Below are 6,000 nucleotides of genomic sequence, written 5' to 3'. Positions count from 1 at the left end.
CAGGTGCCCACCCTGCTTGTGGTTGCCTTGGCCAGTGCCCACCTCGCTTTTTTCTATTATTTTCTCCCCTGGCAGGTGCCCAGCCCGCCAGGGGCCTGGCCGCTATTTTTATATTTTTAATTTATCACGAGGGAGCCTACCCCTCGGATAGTGATACGCCTCCTGCAAGTGCCTGAAACAGGCCACCGCGCTGCCCGCGACGACCTGGAAGTGTGTGCCTGGCCGGCCAATCCCTGCATGGCCCGACCGGGAGAAGGACCGGAGGTTCCGCCCTCGGCGCCGCAGCGCGAGGAGAGGAGAAAGGCTGCCGGTGTTCGCGGGGATCCCGTGAGGAGAGGAGAGCCCCGCACCGAAAGAGGGACCGGCCACAGCAGAGACGGAGCAGCTGAGGCTCCGGAGCAGGAGAGAGCCCCGCTAGTAGAAGCCCAGCCGGAGTGTCAACGCCGCCAGGAGACGCCGCCTCCCCAGGTTGCCGGTGAGTGCGGGCGGGCTCTGGGGTCTCTCCTTTGCCCAGGGCGCCAGTGGTCATTGTTATTCCGAGTCCACGAGGGACTCCAACGAGCGGGCCTAATTGTTTTAGGGCCACACGAGGCCCTTGGGGGCATATTGTTATTCCAGAGTCCCCTGAGCGGGACTCCGACGTCTGGGCCACATTGTTCCACGAGCCTTGAGAGGCTCAGGAGGACCATTTTTGTTGTTAGAGCCCGCGAGGCTCCCACTTGCCCCACAGTTCGTTACCGAGCCCCGGAGGCTCAAGGGGGGCACATCTGTTATTAAGTGCCACGAGAGGCTCAGGCGCATCCTTGTTCTTCGAGCCACGAGAGGCTCACGACGCCATCGTTCTTTAAGCCCCGAGAGGCTCCAGCCCATATTATTCTAGAGCCCTGGGAGAGGCTCAGAGTGCCATTATGTAGTTTAGAGCCCAGCGAGGCTCTTGAGGGGCAGTTAGTTGGTCGAAGCCCCGAGGCTCCCACACTGTGTTTTGGCCCCCTCATCATTGTTCTTGAGCCCACAAGGCTCCAACGTTGGCTCGTCATTGTACACAGCTGCCCAGCACTTCGTGGGCAGCTGCCACGTTTAGGCCCCTGACAATGCGACACAGGGCGTCCTAGCCCTAGAGAGGCCAGTTGGCCTAGGGACTGCCACAGGTGGTGGCTCATGTGGGTTTTGCGCAATTGTGTGTTGCTCCACCTCTGAATGTGTTTTATGCGTCATGTGCTTTGTTTTTACACCGCTGAATGTAGGTTCTGCGTCATGTGTTTTCCTTCCCTACGCCTCTGAATGTGTTTTGATGCATCATGTGTAATGTGCTTTACCCCTACAGGTATTGTGATACTTAGGTGGTTGTTCTTGCTAGCACAGGTGGTGCTAGTGAGGTCCTGGTTCCCTGCGTGACCTGTTCCTAAGGTGGTTAGGGTTGCGTAGGGGGTACTTAACCTTTACCAGTAGTTACTGGTTGTGTATTTTATGTTCTATTTTGTGCTACAGTGATTTATGTTCTAATTTCTAAAAGTGTTATTCCTGACAGTGGTCCAGGTGGCCCTGTCTTGTACATATCCCCTGTAAATTTTGCCCGTGCCTGTTGGCACATTGTAAAGTGTGTGTTTTTATCTAATGTGTTTTGGTGTAATACAAAGGCTATTTTTATATATAACCTTGTGTGGAGTTTCGGTTGTGGTGGGCCTTGGGTGTTGTTGCTGGGTGCGCGCGCAAACCCTTAACCTACATAGCCTCCAAGTTTAGCCTTGCTGCTCGTGCCACGTTACCTAGAGGGTGAGCAGGGGTTATCTTGGCGTGTAACTCCCTTGCCCTGACTTAGGAGTGGTGGTCTCTGACTGACTTTGGCGCAAGCCCTGGCCAGCCAGGGATCCCATTTCTAACACTGTTTATGACGTGTTTCGGACAACACAATGTCCTTGATTACATGCGGAAACGCAGTCTGCCACTCAACACTAAGCATGGGCGAATTTTGCGAATTCGCGATCCGCGAATTTGCGGATTTGCAAATTCGCGATCCGCAAAATTCGCGAATTTGTGCGAATTTGCGGATTTTTGTTTTTTTGCGTGTTCGCGGGGTTTTTTGCGTGTTCGCGGGGTTTTTTGCACCTTCGCGGGGATTTTTGCGTCTTCGCGAGCCGCTTGCATAGCGAAGTTACCCATGCAGTCGTTTATGGGAGAGGGAGAGAGAGATAGATAGATAGATAGATAGATAGATAGATAGATAGATAGATAGATAGATAGATAGATAGATAGATAGAGAGAGAAAGAGAAGGAAAGATAGAGGGAGAGAGAGAACGAGAGAACGAAAGAGAGGCCGGATCTCTGAAGGGCCAGATTCCTGAGTTGCCCTTACAGAACACACAGCTTTTTATTTTTAGCAAAATGCATATGAAAATTGTGCTGTAAAGGTCTCTTTTAGTTTAACCCCTCCTGACAACTCAAAATGGGTGTATTTGCCATCCTCTCCCTTCTTCCTGTTTTTTATATCTGTAAGTGCTTCCTGATGAGGTTTAATTCCTTGGACAGGTGCCTCATTGCATACTTGTAACTATTCTCTGACCCTGCTTCAAGGGTCAGAGCAGGGTCAGAGAATAGTTGCAAGTAGGCAACGAGGCGCCAGGAAGCAATTAGCAGCAGGTGTCCAAGTTGAAGTTAATTTGTTTGTAACCCTTTTGTAAAAGGTTACAAAGAAATTAGGTTCAACTTTTGCACCTGCTGCTGTAACCCTTGCTTGGCTGAAAATTCGTCCCCGCTGATTCGCGGATTTTACCGCGATTTCGCCCTTTCTCTACTGATGCACTCACTGGCGTGGGAATAGTAATTTGTACCCCTACGCTATCCTGCGCTTTCTCTACTGTTGCACTCACTGGAGTGGGAATAGTAATTTTTACCCCTCCGCTATCCTGCGCTTTCCCTACTGTTGCACTCACTGGAGTGGGAATAGTAATTTACACCCCTCCGCTATCCTTCGCTTTCCCTACTGTTGCACTCACTGGAGTGGGAATAGTAATTTTTACCCCTACGCTATCCAGCCCTTTCCCTACTGTTGCACTCACTGGAGTCGGAATAGTAATTTTTACCCCCTAAGTAAATATATGTATATGTACACTTTTTTTGTTTATATTAATTACATTTAGTTTATTTGTTATAAGTAGATACATATATATTAAAATGATTTTAATTTGTTAATAATAATATTAAATAATTAATTAGTAATTATTAATTGTGATTGTGTAATTATTTTAGGTGTGTGTTGTGGTGTATATATGTGTTAATGGTGTGAAAGCTGGTAAGTAATTAATTGTTTAATTAATAAATATTAAAAAAATATTTTTCATTAATTAATTAGTAAATATTAAATGTAATTGTGTAATTAATTTTAGGTATTTGTTGTGGATTTTTTAGTGCTAAATAATTTTTAAATCTTTGTTAATAATAATATATTCATATAATAATTATGTTAAAATTAGAAATGATATTTATTGAAAATGTTGATATTTATTTTTTTTGTTTTGGGCTTCTGCGCTTTTCCTACTGTTGCACTCGCTGGAGTGGGAATAGTAATTTTTACCCCTCCGCTATCCCGCCCTTTCTCTACTGATGCACTCATTGGAGTGGGAATAGTAATTTTTACCCCTACGCTATCCAGCGCTTTCCCTACTGTTGCACTCACTGCAGTGGGAATAGTAATTTTTACCCCTACGCTATCCAGCGCTTTCCCTACTGTTGCACTCACTGGAGTGGGAATAGTAATTTTTACCCTCCCGCTATCTAATGTTTAAACTATTAATGTGTTTATTTTATTAAATGCATGTATTATTTTTTTAATAGTTTAATGTGTTAGTTAAATATAGAATATATTAATATTTTCTTATTATTTATATATGTTTTTATTTTATTTTTATATAATTAATAAAGTTTATAAATTAAATATAATAGTTAATAAAATGTATTAAAGTAAATATGTGTATATGTACACTTTTTTGTGTTTATATTAATTACATTTAGTTTATTTGTATAATTAGATACATATATATTAAAATGATTTTAATTTGTTAATAATAATAATATTTAATTATTTCATTTAAGTTATGTTATTTTTTAAAGTCGATATTTTTTACATCTATATTTTTTACATCAATATTTTTGAGTAGATATTACTGTACTTACCTTTTTAAGTATAGGGAGGCGATATTTTTCTTATCGATATTTTTACATCGATATTTTTTTCATCTATTTTTTTTATATCGATATTTTAACATGGATCCTCAGCCAATAAGTGCAATAATCTAAACAGCTGGACCAAGCACTCATCGAAACTTCTTGTGAACTGAGTATTTTACCTGACCCCAGAAAAAAATGCTCAGTTTGTGCCTGCCTATTCCCTTGGCTTCCTCACACCCACACCCTGGACCTAGGCGTGAAGGGCTGCGGCGAAATAGAAGGTACCTCCCCTTCCATGCTCAGGGTGTCTTTGAACACTTCTCTGCTAATCTTCTGCTGCCAGACTCATCCGTGGGAGAACAGAACACTATTCCGTCAACTCCTCCTCCAGGTCTGCTGGGACACTTCCAAAACTCCCGCATTGACACTGCTGCTAATTAAATGTTAGAAGCATAGGGAATTACACATTGCACTTACTGCGGAGTATGACATATCGAGAAAACTTCCCTACCTATTTGAACGAAAATAAAAACATACAGCGCATTGGAGTTGAGATAAAACCAAAAAACATAACCTACATGCGTCTTGTTTAACATAAACTCCAATGGGAAAAACTCAGCAATCGTGTTTCTTTCTTTTTAACACCAATTCGATAGCAAATGAGCCACGTCCAAATGACAATGCACATTTTAAATGAATGCATAAAAGGAATAGCAAATTGTTTATAAAAAACATTCGAATTAGCAGCGTAGCGTTTTTATTTAATTAAAACATGCTTAAATATATCCCGAAGGGTAACTATTTTAATCAATACGGTACATTCTCTACATACATTATTTATGAAGTTCCTCTAATATTCTTATGATTTTGCATAAAACGCAATTAGACTGTAGCTCTTTGTGTTATTTATAGTCGTGGTATGAGCAAACATGCTTTCCAAAAACAAATAAATATATAGATTTTACTGTCATGAATAGGAGCAGTGCTTTTAGGTTGATGATCAGAGGCTTGCCTATTATTGCTTATGAGTGCTCTATTATTTTACTGTGGTTGTGATTTCCCTGCTAATGTAGCAAAGCAACCAGTAAAATGTTGAAGTATTAGTTGTAATATATATATATATATATACACTCTCTCACCTATACAAACAAGCATGCACACATACATGAACTGCCCTGGGGTGGTCGATTGCAATTGTAAATTCGCCAATATGTTCGTTCAATCATAAATTACTTTTCGCATACATCATTTTTATACTAACTACATGACACTATGTGCACGCGAAACTAGACAGAATGTTTCCATTTTCAAAGGACTAGGTACATAAGGTGAACAATGATTTTGTGTCGTTAGATGTGCCCTGTTTGTTTTGTACTATCTCTTCAGCGAGTATGTCTCAACTTAATTTGAGAGAGGAAATTCGCGGAGGACAAGTGAAGGTTGATTCAAAGGAAGCTTACCTCTAGAACATTCTGGGGCAGATTTATGAGGCCCTTGCGCCACGTTTACGCCGCTGTTGCGTCACGCAAGGCGGCGTAAACGTGGCGCATCCCTACGAATGATTTACAACATGACGCATCTAGGCAGATGCGTCACGTTGTAAAGCCCTGCGCCGCTTGTGGGCGTTCCGGCGCAGGGTGGGCGTTCCGGGGCAGGTGCGCCTCGCAAAAGTGGCTGAGTGAAATCTATGAGATTTCACTCAGTCACTTTTAAGCCAATGCTGCGTCAAAAGCCTGCGCCTGCTTGAAGCAGGCGTAGGTCTTGATGCAGCATTGTTAAAATGGGGCACCCCGAGCCTTGCTGGAGCTGCGTCGTGCTTGCGACGCAACTCCAGCA

This window comes from Lissotriton vulgaris, chromosome 6, assembly GCF_964263255.1.
Source record: "Lissotriton vulgaris chromosome 6, aLisVul1.2, whole genome shotgun sequence".
Classification (NCBI taxonomy): domain Eukaryota; kingdom Metazoa; phylum Chordata; class Amphibia; order Caudata; family Salamandridae; genus Lissotriton; species Lissotriton vulgaris.
Note: the sequence above shows the minus strand (reverse complement) of the source record.